The following is a 20,937-nucleotide window of genomic DNA, read 5'->3' on the forward strand; positions in this document are numbered from 1 at the left end:
TATTTTGTTTAGGGGTATTTAAAACGGATGAGTCGGTTTTTGGGTTGTCATCGTTAATTTCAGGAGATGATATGCTATGTCTTTTTAGCTGTTTAGAGTTGACTGCATTATTTAAGGTTATTGATGTTTCTGGTGTCGTAGTATTTTCAGTGTTATTTACAGCTGGTGCTGTTGTTTTGGAAGAAGAAGACGACGTGTTTGGATTATCTTTAGATATGTTTTGGATGATGTCGGTTTCCGTAGTATTTTTAGTACTATTTACAGCTGGTGATGTTGTTTTGGAAGAAGAAGACGAAGTGTTTGGATTATCTTTAGATATGTTTTGGATGAGGTCGGTTTCCATAGATTGATATATTTTATCATTAGGTTCATTAGGATTAGATAATGACGATGTGATTAGAGTTGAATTTGAGAGGGGAGTTGAAAGGGTATCATTAGGTTGATGATGTTTAGATAATGTTGATGTGGTTTGAGTTGAATCTAAGAGGGTAGTTGAATTAGTTTGGTTTGAAATGTTAGCGCATTCTGATTCTTGATGACCAATGGTTTTACATTTGGAGCAACTGAATCCGTCTATGAAGAGAAATACTCGGTAGGAAGTATTATCATGAGTTATGGTAAAAGAGTCAGGAATAGACATATTTTCCAGGGGTGTAATGAATGATTGCCTTCTAAAGCTCAGAACATGACTGTTCTCACTTTCAGACATACCTACTCGAAGAAAAGTCATTTTAGATACAGTGTGAATACCAAGTTTTTGTAATTCTTCTTCAATTATTTCGTTCGGGATTGTAGGACATGCATTAGATATTAGAAGTCTCTGGGCTGGAGAAATTAATCTTCTTACTTCGACTTGACATCCATTTATTTCGATATATTTATAAGAATGAAGAAGAGCATCAACAGTGTTTTTTGAAGAGAGATATATGCATATCCTATTGTTAGCAATTCTTGAGGCAAAAAGTACATTAATTGGACCCACTAGTGATCCAACAGCTACAACGTAATCATGGATTTTTGTGCCTTCAATGCTGGAAATGACTATTGCTTGTTGTTTTGTTGGATGTTTAAAATAATTTACGACATCTGAGTAATTACGTTTAACGGAGTTGTGTGTAGTATTATTGTTGTATGAAGTCATTTTAATTAATTTTCTTGATCAGAAGTTGAGCCGGTCCTGTGGCCGGTCCAAAAAACTGGTCAAGACCCAACTGGAATTTTTGTTATCTCTTTACGTAGGTATTATTTAAAGGTTATTTTGTTATTGTTACAAAAATAATACGAAAAGAAGTGCTACTCACTTGAGATAATATTGTCAGCACTAACTAATGCACTTAAATTTGTAGTAGAGATATAAAATATTAAATTATGATTTGTTTTTACCATTTAAAATGACTATATTTCGGGACAGCTGATAACGTTGTAGATTTGATCGCTATCAGGGCCGAACTCCTCATTAATACTTGTTTATTCAATTTTACAGTCTACATTACCAACTTATGATATTGACTATAATTCATTCTATTACGATCACTACCACATTTCATCTTATTAATATGATCCTTGCAATTATTAACCTTTATTTTAGCATTAATAATCTTATAATACCACTACTCTTTTTCGACCAATTCAAATAATGTTTATATTTCAGTTATAACAATATAACTAATACTATTAAGTACTGATAGTAATGATACTATACTATACTATTTAAGTGCCTTCGGTAAAAGACGTTGTAACAAGTTACAGTGTCAAATATGGTGAACGGATAGAAGTGCATTTCAATGTACTCGCGAAGCGGTTATTCGATGACAATAATAAAGTGCGAAAGCTGAAACGTTTTTAACCAAATAATCTACCAAACAGGCAGCTTATAAAAGAAATATGGACACAGAAATCCGTCCCCAATGATTCGAATATTGGAATACTTTGCACCATAAACAAAAAAGAAGATATCTTTGAATGCTCTAACCACAAAGGAATTACGCTTCTAAATGCAGCATATAAAATATTTTCTACAGTACCATGTCACCGTTTGGCACCATATGCAGAACGGATAGTAGGAAAATATCAGGCTGGTTTCAGAGCTGGTAAATCGACAATTCATCAGATTGAAACAAATTTTGGAAAAAACACTGGAATATGGCATTGATACTCATCAAATCTTTATAGACTATAAAGCAGCGCACGACTCTGTGAATAGAAGAGAAATGTTCAAAGCAATGAAAGAGCTAGGAATACCAAACCAGTTGGTAAATTTAACAAAACTTAAACGAGTACGAATTCAGGGGGAACTGTCTGAATGTTTTAAAATAAATACAGGAGACCCTCGCTCCTGTATACTGTTCAATTTGGCTCTAAAAAAAGTAATACATATGTAATACAGTGTACGAACACTGGTTTAATATATAATAAATCAGTACAAATCTTGGTCTATGCTGATAATATCAATATTGTTGGTATAACGAAAAACGCTATACGATAGGCGTATGTAGCAATAAAAGAATCAGCTACAAAAATGGGTTTTATAATAAACACCAACAAAACGAAGTATATGAAAATAAGCACGCAACCACAAATCCTATGACCACTTGTTATAAAAAACGGCGTCATCGAAGCAGTAAACAAATTTGTATACCTGGGAGTGCTCTTTAACACTGAAAATAATACTACTGCAGAGACAAACTGAAGAATTTGCAGGGCCAACAAATGCTATTTTGAGCTCAATCTCCTTCTTAAACTTACAATTATATCGAGAAATACAAGAATAAAACTCTACAATACAATAATACGCCCAGTCCTAACATATCGTTCAGAGACCTGGACTCTAACAAAAAATAATGAGAACATGTTAGGATGTTTCGAAAGAAAAGTACTAAGGCGTATCTATGGAGCAGTAAATGACAATGGAGTGTGGAGAATACCAAAGAACTTCGAACTTTATAGAATATACCAGGAACCTGATATCGTAAAACATATTAAGATAGGATGTGTGAGGGAATGTATTGCGGATGAAACAAAATAACCCAGCTAGAAAAACGCTCCTTGATAGACCCATTGGTCAGAGAAGAAAGGAAAAACCCAGAACAAGGTTCCACGATAACATCGATGTAGACACAAGAAATATGGGAATACGTGCTTGGCGGAGAAAGGCTGATGATGATGATCTGCCAAACAGATTTAATGTTTAAGTAGAACCAACTGTGTTTTAAATTCTTCCTTAATTATGTGATATGCAGGTGTGAGTGTAAATAAATAAGCAACATTTACAGTTGCTGAATAAAGAAAAGGAACTCTCGACTGGAAGAGTCTTTTACACGCTATGTAAACAAACAAATTACTTATTATTCTTTATTGTTGGATAGACTGAAATGGTTATGGCTAACCTACATACTGTTTTATAGAGGTATTCGGATCTTCGATATGTTAGATAGCAATATACCTTATAGTTTATAAAGCGACGATACGAGGATATTTGTGAATTGGAGTGTTTTCATCTTTGGTCATATTTTTTGACCTATTTTATATCTAACACTCGTACAGTCTCTTACAATGATATTTAGCCGTACTTTTTTGCTCCCTTTTAACAAACATTCCTCTTGTTTTGGTTATACTGCTACCAACAACGTCTATATTATCTATGTATGACCAGAATCATTTAAAGGGTTTAGTTTAGGAACACCCTTCAGCTTTATGTTAACTCCTTTGATGGCTATATATAACACAATATAATTAGTGTTGATAGTTCGTCTTCTTTTTTGAACTACTAAAAATGCAAGCAGTAGGTAAAGACGGGATAACAAACCAGTTACTAAAATATTGTGAAGCAGCAACGACAGAACGATTAACAACATTAATAATTAATAAAAATATAAAACACAATAAAATACCGGAAGAATGGAAAACGAACGAACTAATTCCACTATTCAAAAAAGGAGATAAAAACAGCCAGAAAACTAAGTATAAACTTGTTAAATGCTATGCTTAAACTTACAACTAAAAATCAGAGGATAAGTTTAGCAGAATAACAACAGGGTTTTCGTAGTGGAAGATCGTGTACAGATGCAATATTTGTTATAAAGCAAATAACTGAGAAATCACTGGAGTATAATAGACCAGCATTTTTACCTAAAGAAAGTGTTTGACAGAGTAAGACTCAAAAGATGTAATCCATCTTCTGTATAATAGAGAAGTTCCCCTAAATATTATAAAACCTATCGAAAACATCTACCAAAACAACAAAATAGAAGTCAGAATGGATGAACAACTTACAGAACCTATGGAGATAGGCAGCGGAATAAGACAAAGAAATTCATTGAGCCCAATGCTCTTCAATTTGGTCATGGATGAAATCATCAAAACCGTTAACAAAGGAAGAGGATACAGAATTGGAAACAAAGAAATCAAAAACTCTGATACGCAGATTTAACATAAGAGCAAAAGAATTTATTATGACAATCTCATTTCAGAAAACTAAAACAATAGTAGTCAGCAAAGAACCAACCAGATATAAAATAGAAATTGATGGCATCAGTATTGAACAAGTAACGGAAATATGTGTGTGTGTGTGTGTGTAGTTCCATTTTATGACTAGAGACATAATCTATTAGCCTATTATGTTTTGAGTTATTAGTTAATTTTTTTTTAAACAATTGGTAGAGAGAGAACCCGTAACAACAATAAAATCTTATCTTCTATTGACTTACATATAAGTACGTACCTACGTTAATTTTTTTTTATTATTATTATATTTTTTTTATTTTTTTTTATTTTTAATTTTTTTTAATTTTTTTTTTATTATTTTTTTGTCTTAGTTTTTTTTTACTGGAAGAATAAGGCGATCAAGGCGATTTGCACAACACAAAATTAGACCACGGATAGAAAGGTTAACAACTGGGTTAAAACAAAGGACTTATATAACTAACTTTTTATGTTTGAAATATATACACTGTTACCATAATACATTTAGAAATTCAATTTCATTTTACGTATGCGGCGAAAAATTATTTCATATATATATGCAAGCTATTGGTTTTTATTAAATCTGACAAATTAAAAGGTCATTTAATACGAATTTTTTCCCTATTGATATACTCGTATATTTTTATTATAAATTGGTTTATACATCGTGAATTTAATGAGCAATTTAAAACTAAATGCTCAATTGAGCCTTCTTCGCCATATTCGCAATAATGGAAATAAAATACCTGGGAATTACACTGTCTAGTTATGAAGACCTTTACAAAGAAGGGAGAGATCAAGTACAAAAAGAAAATAGACTGGCAGGTTGCCTTAATAACACTAGATGGAGAAACAGACACATTAACACTAAGGCAAAATCAAGAATTTATAAAGACAGTGTAAGACCAACAATTACATATACCTCAGAAACAAGACCCGACACAGCTACAACGCAAAGGCTACTTGGAAACGGTAGAGATGAGAGTACTAAGAATTCTAACATCATTGGGGGAGTTAAGCGTGATAATTTAGGATTGAAGCTGTAGATGAATCGACTAAACCCCTCTAATGAATTGTCTCCACTCTGATAAGGCCTTATCAATGCCTCTACAATTTTTAGGAGATACTTATCCCTGCGAGCGGGGCAAGGCTTACTGGTTCCAATAGTCTGGACTGACTGGTTCCGCCCTCGCGGATTTACAAGAGGGTAGGGAAATCTTTCTGGAAAGGAAGGGAATTAAGGACTTCTCGTCCTGCAAAGAGTGAGAGGCTATGGGCTTACGTTAGAAGCCGGAGCACTGCATAAGCGAAATGTGTATCTCTTCTAGTCTCGACCTGTAACGGCTAGGAATAACAAAAACAAATTTCGAGTTTACAATGTATTAACTAGACTGTATACTACAAAATATCAGTTATGACCAAAAATGTTCGATCCGGCGCGAAGGGAGACGGGAAGAGACAAGCAAGGAATTAAAGGTCGGACAATTCCGTATTATTAGATATACCTTGGGTTAGTATATAGATCTTAGTTACCTTCGCGTATCTAGGCTCTAGCTAGGGAATACGCCTCCAGTCTACAGGGATTTGAGATTTCGAACCTTCGAATCTCCAGTTGCCGACACTTATACGTCGAGTTAAATAACGCGTCCACTGTCTGCGTATCGTCCGATCTCCACACTATGGCGTGGAGCGTCTGGCGTGACCACTTCCCACTAACGCCCGCTCCTTGCGTGGGGCCCTCTCAGGCGCCGCGCTATTACTGTCTCTCTGACCCACTTCATTCCGTTTTTATGTATCGCCAACTTGTACCTTAGATTCTTTATGTCTCGTATTCCATGTGTTAAACCGGATAACGCTATGTAAAAACTTCTTAGTCAGCTCAATTCTTCTCACTTGTTTAACAATTCGTACCTTGTATTAATTTCCAACAAGGTCTAAGTGTCGTAATTTTTTAAACATTCAGGCTTGTGTTAAACTGGGTCAATTGTTTTGTTTTTAATTTGAAATGTATGCGTAAAACTGTGTCGGATTTATTCTTTATTAATTTGGAATATATAATAATTACTTAAATAATTATTACTCTTTACTAGGCTAATTGTCCCTTAATTTTTCCTTCTTTATTTCCTTGCTGTTTACATTAGAGAATAATTACAGGAAATATGCTAAGATATCAAAAGAGAAGTGAAGATATTAGGAAGAAATGTAACATACAGTGTATAAATGAATAGTCACAAAATATACAAAAAGAATAGAATAACCACATAAGCAGAATGGAGGAGGCCCATGTCGTCAACATAACAAGAGATAAGTCACCAATCGGCAGAAGAAGTATCGGAAGATAGCACAAAAGATGGAGTAACAACCTTTCATAGAAGTATTAATCCGCCAATGAACAAGCAGAATTGCTTATAAAGAAAAAGAAGAAGAAAATGAAGAAGAAAATGAAGAAGAAAATAGACAAACTTTTCGTAGCATGTATTCCTATTTTAACTTTAGTCTTTAAATTATCAATACATATTTTATTTAAATTGATAACTTTATTTACTACCCCTGTTCCAGAAATGAACATACTGTTTTTAAAATATAAAATAAAAATGTAATTCTTTAGACTTTTCTTAGTGTAGAATAAGTAAAATAATCACTTTATCAAGTTTGTTCGCGACACCCTGGCGTCTTAGCCTCTTAAATATTTTTTCACACCTAAATAAAAGGGGAGTAATCTTCACTTTTACGCATCAAGTAGTATTTTATCAGTTCGTTCTCACACACCGCCCTTGAGGCATTGCATTTTTTTTTAAACACTCTTAATTCATGTATAAAATATTTCTCTACGCCGAAATCGGGCATTTTTCTCATACATACGGTTTTCTCTTTTACGTGTTATAAAGAAAGAATTTTTTGACATTGTATAGTACGCTACGGCCATGTTGGGCCTCTCTACTCTAAAAATATTTAATTATAAATCGACAAACTTAAAGTGATTTTATTTCTCTGGAGCTATATTTGCTCATATTAAGAATCCTTATCCTTCAACGGTCACTGAAGAACCAAACCTATAGAGATACATCCATTCACAAGTCCTTTAAAGTGAGGCTTGGAATCACAAGATTTCCAACCCTCGAGTGTAGGTAGCCAGTTATAAGGCTCCCCCTCAACCCCCATACTTTCCATGTCATAAACTTGTTGGAAATATATAAACAACTGAAGCAAATCATAATAATTTATTAATTAAAAAAATTTAACAAGGAAGACTATTAAACTTTTTAAGGTCAGCCACGGTTATTAGTCACAATATTCACGAATCGTATCTACAGAACATCTCTTATAGCAGCATTCGTTGATAATTCCTAAAACATAAAATTTTTTTAATTTAATGTATCAAGCTGTTTGCTTTGCAAGTTTTAGAAGACACAGTAGTAAAAATATCCAGGTAGAAATCGTTTGATTTCTCTTTTTGTTTTTAGATGGCGTAGTTATGTCCGTATATAGTTATTTTGATAACTATTGTCTAGGACGGGAAAGATTTTTGTTTGGATTCAGAGCAGTGGCTATACCGCTCTGAAGAGACCTAAAGAGGTCGAAATACGTATAAGCAGCTTGTCGCTGCCCTGTATCAAAACAAAAATCTAATACCGTTATTATGTTATATGTTATAAAAAGTTTTGTTTAGTTTCCCATTTAGCAAGAGAAATATAATTTGTTTGTTAAATCAGATTTTAATTATACATAAAACAAATATAACTTTATGGAATCCTGACTTAAGATAAAAGTAAATGTCAAATGAAAGCTATTAACCAACGGATTAACCCTTAACTACTGAAGTGGACGTTTCAGGACGTAGATACTGATATGCAGTATGTCATACCGCTGCGTATGCTCCTTTGTTTTCAATATGAATCTGTCTCATATCACTGTATTTGTTTTTTACATCAACTACGGAATGATTCTTCACACTGCTGTAGAATAAAATACTGCTCCAGTATTTTATTCAGTTCCAGTGTAGAATAAAATACTGCTCCAAAAATAAACTTTTATTTTTTCAAAACAATTATGAACGCATGCATAATATTAAAAAAAATGGTGGACATTATTATAAAATCCTTTATAAATGGAATTACAAAAAAAATTGAGTAGGTATTGGTAACTAAAAAATTGTACAAGAATGTTGAAAGGTACAGACTAATAATATGAATAAACAAAAAATAAAATACAAAATACTGACAATAACTAAAAATTACAATAAAATAACGTTAATATTTATATCCATATGATCTAGTTTTTTTGTGAAAGATTTTAAAAAAATTAAATTTGTTTAAAAACATTTAGATTTGGCAAAATCATTCTACAAAATCTATTATATCGATTTTAATGAAATTTAGTAAACTGTTTTGCTTATATTATAAACATTTTCTAAGTGAATTATTAAAGTCCTAAGAAAAATCTAAGTGGGTAGAAAACATTGAAAAAGAAAAGGCTTGTTTCCTCCATTTTTGCATACTATATTGTTATTTTGTTATAACAAACATTATTAATCAGTTATATCTTACAGAAAATTTATTTATCACTATTTAATTTCGTTACAACTTTGCTCCAAAATTTTTTTAAAGTTATAATCAAGGAAAGTAGAAAAACGATGTTTTTAACAATTTTAAAATATTTAAATTTTTTTAATAATATTTCCGACCTATTTGAGAAGGAAAATTGGTGAATTTTTATTACTGAAGTCATCATTAACTAAATCAACATATTCGCTGCCCCTATGGAACAATGACGCAACTACAAAAGTGTGACTTTTCAGGAGGGCCAAAAATATAAAATTATTCTGCTTAGTACCTTATGCAATGCAGCATAATGAAGTTACTGGATTAGTATTGCAGTTATACTTAGCCACCGTGATATCCTGTAACTCTACTACACATTCGAAATTAATTCTTAATTTTTTATCCCTAAATTTGATCTCCAATTGCAATTACGCCATTGTTGCCACAAAATAACTGAAAGATGAAAAATTAAGAATTTAGAATTTAGTTTTAGGGAGAAAAATTTAGAATTTAGTTTTAAAGATAAAATTTCCACAGATATACTCTACTGGTTACCTAGCTAGTTTTGAAAAGTGACTTCGAAATGAGAACAAAAAGTCATTGAAAAAGTTTATTAAACAAATTGAAAATGGTAGTAAAAGCAAACATTTTTAATAAAAAGGAACTTAAAATTAAAATTGAAATTACAAAAAAAGTATCAACGAAAAATTGAATCGTAAAAGACTTTACAAAATCCAGAAATTATATGTTTTAAAAGCCACTGTTTCAAATCTTTTAGTTTTTTATCACCTAAAGGAATTTTTGAAGGGTAAGCCCTACGCATCTGGCATTTCGGTGAAAATAATTTGGACTAACTCCGACCCCTTCTTTTTTGGCAAATATCAACGTTCGCCCACGTTGGTTGTTTATAACTTTTTTATACAGGAAGTAATCTTTATCTTTTAAGATTTGAAATAACATTACTTCAGTTATTTTAAAGTCACGGCTTTCCTCGTCTTTGGTGAAATCCAGTCCCATTTCATTGTACAGTGCTTTTACATCGTAAAATTCAGTGAAATCCATTTCTTTAACGGTTAAAGGAAGTCCTGTTTTTTTAGCATTCCTAATTAATTCAACGTATTGCTCGGGAATGTATATAGGCCCTAATTTGGTTGCCCTCTACACTGCTTTTTGTATCATGCTGTGGACTGAATCACCTTCATTTTGGGTGTGACCGCGAACAAGGTACTTGTGAGCAATAGAATTGATGTCCAAAGTATTGACAGCAAACAGGAATACATGGCTATTAAAAATTTATTTTTTTGTTAGCCTCCACAGTTATCGGAATGAAAAATCACATTAACTCCTGGGCTGGTTATTGACAATTCTTTTAGATAGTAATAAACGCAAGATCCGATTTCTATTACCCCTCTATTCCCCATCACTTCATTCCAAAAGTAACAGCTAGCTTTATCAATTTCACAAGTGCTATCTGTTTCGGAGACTTGGTCTTTTTTCACCTTTACTGCTACTACTGTAAAGTTATAATAGTTTAAGCTAGATTTGTAAAAAAATGCAAAAATATGTCGTATTGGTACAGGTAATACTGCTTGTAAATAATAAGTAGCCAGATGGATACTGTTAGTGCCTCTCAATAGTTGTTTGTATATTTTTTTTTTCTTCTGCTCCGACATTTTTAAAAGATTCGCATTGGTCACAAAGATCTTCCTTCGGGATAAAAACCCTATATTAAATTCGCTGTTGAAAATAGAAGAATAACAATCGTAGGTTGTTGACTCTTCTTCTTTTGCTTCTTTTCGTTTCTTTATATAGTCTCTGCCAAGTTCCGTAATTGTTAAACCACCGTCTATGCACTGCCTCAAAGAATCACTTGGAAGATAGTGACTTTCAATTCGTGGAATTGGTTTTATATGGCTACGAACAGAATCCAAAATTTTCCACTTATTTTCTTGTGACTCTCTTTGTGCTTTCCACGTTTATCTTCTGGTATAATAGTAGTTTTTTCACTCGAAACTGCTTTAATTATAGAGCGAATAGCTCTTTCCGTTATTCCAAAAGTATTAATGAGAAACGTTTTACATACGTTTTTCCTTGCCTGTAATGAAAAATGCACAATTTGTATTTCTGGGACAGTTTTTTTAATGTAGAAATACGTCGGTAACTCAACTCAAGTGGCTGAATACAAGAAGCCAAAAAATCTCGCTGTCTTTGCAAGGACCCTAATGTCCAATACTCTTTAAACTGACTCTCTCAGCTCTTCAGATACCCTATTTGGATATTTCAAACGGCATTTGTCGGTACACATAGGTCCAATTTTTTTAGCAGCTACAGGTTTTCCTGTTCTAGAAGTATACCCCTGTCCATAATTCTTTAGTCTTTTCTTCTTTTCTTTCAACGAATTATCCATATTCTTTTGTCTTCCTTATGCTTCTTGACTAAGAGAGCATTACCAAGTGTTGGTGTTTGGGGATCTTGGTGTATATTTATGTCTGCTTCTTCTTCTTTTGATGACGATGATACCTCAGTAGTGGAAGGATGATAGTCGTCACTGGAACCTGAACTTAAATCTGAATCGTCTGAACAATCTAATTCAAAAGAGCATGATAATACTCTTTTTAAGCTTAGTTCGGTCTCGCTTGCCCTTTTAACAATGCAGGTATTTTGTGTTGCCTGAACGTTTTTTACTTTATTTTGAGCTTCATGTATGGTTAGTTTCTTTATACAGCTGGTTGTTACACTATTTTGGTTTCCAAAAGAAACTAGTGCTTTAGGTTGGCTTAAGCATACTTTATTTTCTACTTGTTCATTTATACTGCTTGTCTTTCCACTGTTTTGAGGTTCAGAAGAAACCAGAATTTCAGGTGATTCTCCTGTATGATCTCCAGATCTTCATTTCCTGATTGATTTGTAATGGGTTTTTACCTATCGGTTATAACCTAAAACCGGTTTTTTACTTCGCAAGAACCGGTTGTGCCAGTTTTTTTTTTTGTCACGGCTATTACCGATTTTTTCTTTTTAGTGTAATAACCGGTAAAAAACCGGATAAGTTACCTTAGATAATAAAACCTTAATAGTTACCAGATAATAAAAAATACTGACATAAAAATATTAGTTATATCGTGCATTTAAATTTGATATTGTCATATAAATAGTACTTACATAAAATGCACTTAAGTCAATGTTGCCTCACAATAAGGAGAAATCCAGATGAAAAATAACACACAATACAGTTACGTCAATGTTTCCGCGTATTTGTGGAAAAACCTTAGAGCAACAATAACATAAAATACAATAGTGTCAATGTAGCACCGTAGGTACAATCACACAATAGACCTATCGAAGCTAGGGATGGGAAAAACCTACCGGTTTTAACCGAAAACCGGTTTTTTTACTTCGCAATAACCGGTTTTATCGGTTGTTTTTTTGTCCCGGTTATAACCGGTTTTTTATTTTTAAAGTAAAAACCGGTTATTAGGTTTTTTGCGGTAATTAGGATTAGGTTAGGTATTATTTTGGATCCCAATCATAATTATTAATCTCAAGTAATTATTCCAAACAAAACCATAATTCAAATTTTCTTTTATTTTATAAATACAGAAGCAAACTGAAAGTGCAAACTTGTAACCTATTGGATTAAAAAAACCGAAAACCGGTTTTTGGAAAAACCGGTTTTTTTAGCCGGTTATAACCGCCAGGTTAAACCGTAAGTAAAAAAAACCGGTATAACCGAAAACCGGTGTTTTGTCAAAAACCGCCATCCCTAATCGAAGCACAACTATACATTCTGTCATTGTTTCTCCGAGATCGGCTGATTTTTCAAATATGACGCATCTGCTCCCTGGTGGCTAAAAGCTAAACAACACGTCTAACAGTGATCTAACGAATGGGGTAACTAAGTTTGTATTCGATGACGACATAAACTCATTTTCGATCAATTTGCAGTTACGTCAATGTTCCACCGGGACAACGAATTATGATTAGCGAAGTTAATTAACATTGAATCTATACTTTTATTGTTAACCTATAGTTTAATAATATTAAACTGAATGATGACTTACCTCCTAATGATCTTTTATATATCCGGGGTGTGTAGTGATACCTTTTGCATACTATGGAAAGTATTTGTGTCAATCGATCACCGCAATATTGGCCTTCTAAGGGTGAAAAACTTGGATCTACGTATAAACCATTTACATAGTAAAATGAAAACATCAAAACACACAGAAGAAATATATATTTAAGCTGCATTTCTAAAACGACAAAAAAATTACTTTATCCCATTTGTTCCAATAACACAACCTTAAATTAAAAGATCCTTTAATAATTATTTTTTTAGGTATAAAATAATATCTTTAAAAAGCACCTTAGAAAGAACTAAAATGTCCAATCAACATAAAATTTCTCACTGTCAACTATTGCACATAAGACATATTTATTTATTGTAATTGTAATATATCTTCTTCAGTGAGATCTCTTTTCTCCAAAGTTGTTTTTATTTGTCCGTTCCACTGTAATCTAGGGCGTCCTTCCTTCCTTCTTCTATTTGGTTTCCATATATGTCCAAGAAATGAACGAGGTGACAGACTACTTCAATTCTGCCAGGAGAATAACATGATTGCATCTAATACATTCTTCAACTTACCAAAGAGAAGACTTTATACGTGGAAATCACCCCAGGACAATGGCGAAAGAATAATTCGAAATCAGATTGATTTTTTACTGATAAACGAACGATACAGAAACTCCTTAAAATCCGTTAAAGCTTACCCAGGCGCAGATGTCTTTTCAGACCATAACCCTCTAATAGCGCAAATGAGTATTAAACTAAAAAGATTGGAGCAGAAAAGAAGAGCAAATCAGATAGACGTCAGTCATTTATGTAACCTGGAGGTAAAGGAGAAACTGCAAAAATGTATTAATAATAATCTCAAAATACTTCATGAAAAAGAAACATCTCAGCCAACGAACAACATAGATAAAAAATGGCAAAACGTAAAAATGGCGATAACAGTTCCTGTGAAGAAAATTCTGACTAAAGAAAAACCAAAAATAAAGCAAAGGTGGATGACTGATAAGATCCTTCTTCTCATGGACAATCGGAGAATAATGAAAGGAAAAAACGAACAAAGGTATAAACAAATACAGAAAGAAATCAAAATAGAAATCAGAATACCAAAAGAAGATTTTTATAAAAGAAAATGTGAAGAAATAGAGCAATTGCAGGCAAAACATGATATTTTTAATGTACATAAAAAAGTGAAAGAACTTGCAGGTACACAAAAACGTAAGCAGCCAAATACCCTGTATAATGTCAACGGAAACATAATAACAGAACTAGAAGAACAGTTGAAGACATGGAAAAACTATATTGAAGAACTCTTTGCAGATGATAGACAACAATCTGAGCTAAGTAACATACAAGGAGACGAAGGTCCAGAAATAACGGAAGAAGAAGTAATGTACGCACTAAAAAGAATGAAAAATGGTAAAGCCCCAGGTCCAGATGAAATACTAACGGAAATCCTTAAACTAATAGAAAAAGACTCGATTCACATTTTAGTTAAACTTTTCAATAGCATTTATACATCAGGAAAAATACCACAAGAATGGCTTTTATCCACCTTTGTTACTATACCAAAAAAGATAAATGCCAAACAATGCAGTGATTACCGTACAATCAGTCTGATGAGCCATGTACTGAAAATATTTCTGAAAATTATACACTGTAGAGTACACAGAAAACTGGAAATGGACATCAATAATACCCAGTTTGGATTCCGAAATGGACTTGGAACAAGAGAGGCGTTGTTTGCACTGAACGTTTTGTCTCAAAGATGTCTTGACATAAATCAAGATGTATTCATGTGTTTCATAGATTACAACAAGGTCTTTGATAAAGTGCGGCATGATCACCTAATCAGACTCCTGACAGAAAAGAATTTAGATAAACAAGACATCCGACTAATAGCAAATATGTACTACAATCAGAAAGCAGTAGTGAGAGTAGAGAATAATACCACTGAAGAAATTGAAATAAAGCGAGGTGTGAGACAAGGGTGTATACTGTCACCAACCCTGTTTAATCTCTATTCCGAAGACTTAATGAATAGAACACTCTCTGAGCAATCCGTAGGTATTAAAATAAATGGTGTTAGATTAAACAATCTGAGATTTGCCGACGACACCGTTCTGATCGCAGAAACACTTGAAGAGCTACAGACATTGGTGAATAAGATAGCAGACTGCAGCGAAGAATATGGACTATCTTTGAACATGAAGAAAACTAAATTTATGGTAATATCGAAATCAACACAAAATGTTCAAAATTTATATTTACACAATGAAATTATCGATCGAGTTAGCAAATACAAATATTTAGGCACTTTTATAAATGAAGACAACGATAGCTCAGCAGAAATCAAAATAAGAATAGAAAAAGCCAGATCCATATTCACTAAAATGAAGAGAGTGTTCTGCGGAAGAGATTTGAGCCTTGAAATGAAACTTCGCCTGATGAGATGTTACGTACTTTCTGTGCTGTTCTACGGAATGGAGTCATGGACGTTGAAAAAGATTGATACCAAAAAATTAGAGGCATTTGAACTGTGGATGTATCGCAGAATCCTGAGAATATCATGGACCGAGAGAGTCACAAATATCGAGGTCTTGAGAAGAATGAATAAAGAAAAGGAAGTCATATTTACGATCAAAAAACGAAAACTGCAATACTTGGGACACATTACAAGAGGAGAAAGATATGAACTGCTTCGAATAATTATGCAAGGGAAAATAGCAGCAAAAAGGTCCATAGGAAGAAGACGAAACTCCTGGCTAAAGAATCTACGGGAATGGTATAGCTGTAGCAGCAACGAATTGTTTCGGTCAGCAGTTTCGAAAATACGTATAGCCCTGATGATCGCCAACCTTCGGAACGAAGATGGCACTTGAAGAAGAAGAAGATATGTCCATTAGGGTGGAGCGAAAAAATCGATTTTCAAATAATAATATGTCGAAAAGTGGTCTAGTAGTGAATCTTAACTTGTTTTGTGTTGTTTTTTGTGAATTAGTGGAAATTTAATAAACCAAAAAACGTAATTTTTATGTGTAAACATGACAAACACTAGAAAAAAGACTCATATATTTGGTGCCCCATCACAATTAAAAGGCAATGTTGTACCTACTTATGCAGATGTATGGAAAAATTATTTATGGATAAGACATTCCTTAAAGGAAGCATCTCTAAATAAAGCAAAACCTACTAAACTAAAGGTAAAAAATTTTTTTTTATTTTTTTTCTTTAATAACATACTTACAAAATTTGATCTATTGTTTGTTAGGTAATATAGCTACAATTTTTATGGGGGAAGTAAAATTATTATGGACAAAAGCATCATTACCGATCCGTGTCCGATCAACAAATACTGCATTTAAATAAAAAATATTACGAAAAAGTACAAAACACCAAAAAACCTATTAAATCAAGAATAAGAGATGCATTTTAAAAGAAAATAACCGATTTTAAACAAAATTAAGAAAATGTGTTGTTTAAAATTTGGGCTTGTAAATGTGTTAATTTTTCATCGTGTTCCTTAAAACAAAAAGTATCAAAAATAAAACCAAAGTTTTTGGAAGATCACAAATATGAAAGAAAAATGGCTATTGGTTCAATTGACATTTTATCGCCTAAAAAAAGTAAACAATCATTGTATAGAAGACAAATAATAGAAAGCTCTGCAACTTCCACGACTACATCGCCAAAAAGCAGTTAACAAGTGGATATTTGAAATTGCCAAAAAGAGAAAATACAAATCCACATGATTGTGTAACTTTGAATACAAGCATGTGATAGAACTGTCGTTTCTGACAGATCGGCTGCTTTTATAGAAAGTTCGGTTTTTACAGATATGGGAATGGTAACAAATTTTGAAAGTCAAAACATTGTCGACAGAAGTAAAATCAGAAGAGAACGAAAAAGAACTAGTAAATCTTTAATTTATAAAGAAGACCAGAAGATATAAAGATATATAGTTTATAAAGAAAACCATAATCGAGGGACATATTGTGTTAGTTTTAGAACCAAACTCTGAGTATTTTGGAAATCTTACTTTACAATCTGGTTCAGCAAAAAGTATTACAGACAATTTATTCAATTTCTTAAAATCGAATTGTAACTTTTCTTCTACTTTGGTTTCAAATGGATGCGACGGAACAGCGGTAAATACCGGCGTTCACAATGGTGCAATTCGCAAATTAGAATTTTAAATTACAGTGGTTCATTTGTCTTTTACATGAAAACGATCTGCTATTACGACATTTGATGAAGTATTTAGATGGAGAAACTGCAGGACCTACCGGATTTTCTGGTGAAATAGGAAAGCTCTTAGAAACTTGTGAATCCCTACCTGTTTTTAAATTTCGAAAAATTCAAAGTGAACTTCCTGAAGTAGATATTAATACATTAAGTACAGACCAAAAATATTTGTACGAAATAAGCAAAGCTGTAAGTAATGGTACCGTATCAGAGAGATTAAAATATTGACAACCGGGAAAGATGGCACATTCGAGGTGGATTACAACAGCAAACATTAAAGAGAATACTACGACTTTATGTAGGAACTTTAAATCCGAGTACTAATTTAAATATTTTTGCAAATTATCTGCAAAATGTGTATGTTCCCATTTGGTTTTTAATCAAAGTAAATCCAGAAGGTAAATATAGGTTAATTTATTTATTTAATGCGATTCAATGTTTGTAATATTTATCACTAAAACTAAAGAAAATAGTGAAAAAAGACATTCAAAGTAATGAATATTTTGCACATCCAGAGAATATTCTCGTAGCCATGTTCGGAGATAAACGATCCCACATCCGAAATCTAAGTTTGAGGCGCTTATTAAAGTCTAGGAACGGCCAAGAAACCAAAGAAATTCACCAGTTTAAAATTTCAACTTATTCCATTCCCTACTGATGGACTTAAAACCATACGGCTCATAGAAATAGGATGATACCACGGAACAGGAATGATTTCATACGACGACTAACGCGAGAAAGAGGACAACGAATTTATGGAAAACGAGAAAGATACTGAGCATCGGTACATGGAACTTAAAGTCTCTAAACACATGAGAGCAGGAAATTACAAAAGAACTTGTAGAAAAAAATATAAATATATGTGAACTACAAGAGACGAAGAAAAAAAAAGGGTCGAATTATGCCAGATGAGTATTTTGTCAAGGAAGTTAAAGCAAGATACATAGGTTATAAATTCTCGTAACGCGTTCATCAAAGGTCTCTTATTTTATTACAATTTCCAACTGGTAAAGGTCGTCGTTTAATTATTACTCATATTAAAGCAAATAAACGAATTTTCTTTTAAGATTTGTCAGTTTGTTTTAAACTCGAAGACAAACTAACTTGAAGAAATGATTTCTGATCTTTTCGAATATTATTATTCTCAAATAATAATATTAGAATATAAAATAATAATGAAGGAACCATTATCTTACAGTAACTGGAAAAACGAGGCTCTTAGATTAATTAATAAGCAAAGAAATAAAGCCAAACAAAGATAAAAATGTTCTTTTGTAGTTATATAAATTACTTACTATTTAAATGGGAATAAGCCACAATTAAAGGTTAAAATACGTTTATTGACGTTTCAATTTTCACTTCGGAAATCGTTCTCAAAATACAAACATTGTAAATTAAACAAATTTTGTTTTTTGTTACTTAGTGAAAAATTCTTCTAATTTAATTTTATCTGACTCATCTATATTGACAATTCAGACATACATTATACATTTTAAAGTAGACGTAAAATGATATTGCCAATATTGTTAAGTTGCGTTCCTGGGACGACTTTACTTATAAGATAGTTCATTCGATTCCATGAAATCAACTTTAACTTGAGAATATCCGTCAGAAAAGATCATAACATGTAATTCGTCTTTAAAAAGACAAATACATGCCATGATGACAGTAAAATATTCCTGTTAGTGATTCCATGTTTTAGTGTTTACATATTTACATATTTGAGATCTATCAAATTCTCTATTTTTAATATAGGATTGATGTTCACTTATTCTAACATTTAATGGCCTTGATGTTTCACCTAAATAAAACTGACCGCATTCACAAGGTATTTTATAAATGCAATTCCTTGTCCTTTCTTGTTCATTGTTAGGTTTGGTTTTGGGCAAACTAGATCTCATCGTGTTTGTTGTTTTGAATGTTGTTGAAATTTTGAATTTATTTCCTATCCTTTTAAGCTTTTCCGATAATATTTTTATGTATGGTATTGTTATTTTCCTTGCATATGCTGTAGGATCTCGTTCTAAGTTGTTTTGTTCTATTCGATCGATTGTTGAAAATTCCTTATTTATAAACGGTAAAGGATAATCATTTTTTAATAAAACAGATGTTAACAAATGTGTTTCCTCCAAGAACGAATTTTCGTTAGAACATGTAATTTTGGCTCTATCGTATAAGGATTAAATGATTCCCTTTTTAATATTAATGTTATGATTTGATTTAAAATTTAAATATCTGTTGGTGTGTGTTGGTTTTCTATACACCTGAGTTTCGTATCCAGTATCGTCCTTAGAGATTAAAACATCCAGAAAAGGTAATGTGTTATTATATTCCTTTTCCATGGTAAATGTTATTGTCTCTTCTTTATCGTTTATATCATTCAGGAATGTGTCCAACAACTCTGATTCATGAGGCCATATTGAGAATTAAGAATTAAGAAATTACTATCATCATGGCATGTATTTGTCTTTTTAAAGACGAATTACATGTTATGATCTTTTCTGACGCATATTCTCAAGTTAAAGTTGATTTCATGTAATCGAATGAACTATCTTATAAGTAAAGTCGTCCCAGGAACGCAACTCAACAATATTGGCAATATCATTTCAAAGTCGTCTACTTTAAAATGTATAATGTATGTCTAAATTGTCAATATAGATGAGTCAGATAAAATAAAATTATTAGAAGAATTTTTCACTAAGTAACAAAAAACAAAATTTGTTTAATTTACAATGTTTGTATTTTGAGAACGATTTCCGAAGTGGAAATTGAAACGTTAATAAACGTATTTTAACCTTTAATTGTGGCTTATTTCCATTTAAATAGTAATTAATTTAAAATTCCACAAGAAAATAGCTCCAGAACAATATATAAATTACATTCATCAACATTTAAGAAGTATCTTGTAAACAAAGTAGCAAAATCAATAATCAGCAAACATTTTAATAATTTAATATTATTATACATGGAACAGTAAAACACTCTGATAAAATAAACTGTTTTCATTAGGGGCATCAAAAAAACTTTTATACTTACTGCTTTGTTAAACACTTTTGTAGCAAAAAAATCACAACTTGTTAAGAACAATATCACAAGCGGCAAGTACACAATTTATAGCTATAGTTGCATTCAGAATTTTGCACTATTGACCTTATTTTTTCTGATAAAGATAAAAGTAATTTAGAACTATTTGTTATTATTATGTAGAATATAGACAATAATATTTCTAAGGAAAAACCCGCCGATTGAGTAAGCCTTGTTAATCTAGAAATAGAAATTGTATCCATAATAAATAAAATAAACTGTGTACGTTCAAATAAGAATAACAAATCTTTTAAAACATATTTTGTAAAAATCGTTTAACTTACAAAATAAAATATTTGTTATTAAATATTTACTTAATAGTGGTTACGACTAAGTAGTTCTCTGTCATCCCGATAAACGATCGACCTACTTCAGGGATTGATGCCAGTGTCCACATAAGTTCCTGAATTTTTTTCTGTTACCCTTAATTCGAGGAATTAAGGTATTTTCTTCTCCTTGGTCTAAGCTCGATTTTAATGCATTACGTATCAAATTGGCTCTTCAGTAAATGCTTGACGAAAATTTACAACCTGTGTATCT

General features: G+C 32.1%; 1 long non-coding RNA gene across 1 annotated transcript; it reads right to left on the reverse strand.

Annotated features, from left to right (window-relative positions):
• Window positions 1–7,667: 7,667 nt before the first annotated feature.
• LOC140437740 (uncharacterized) lies at window positions 7,668–20,545 on the reverse strand. Its single transcript, XR_011950409.1, has 3 exons — window positions 20,350–20,545; window positions 13,061–13,252; window positions 7,668–7,808 (listed from the first exon to the last, which is right to left on the reverse strand). It is a non-coding gene; the product is annotated as an uncharacterized lncRNA (long non-coding RNA).
• Window positions 20,546–20,937: the final 392 nt, after the last annotated feature.

This window comes from Diabrotica undecimpunctata, chromosome 3 (assembly GCF_040954645.1).
Source record: "Diabrotica undecimpunctata isolate CICGRU chromosome 3, icDiaUnde3, whole genome shotgun sequence".
NCBI lineage: Eukaryota > Metazoa > Arthropoda > Insecta > Coleoptera > Chrysomelidae > Diabrotica > Diabrotica undecimpunctata.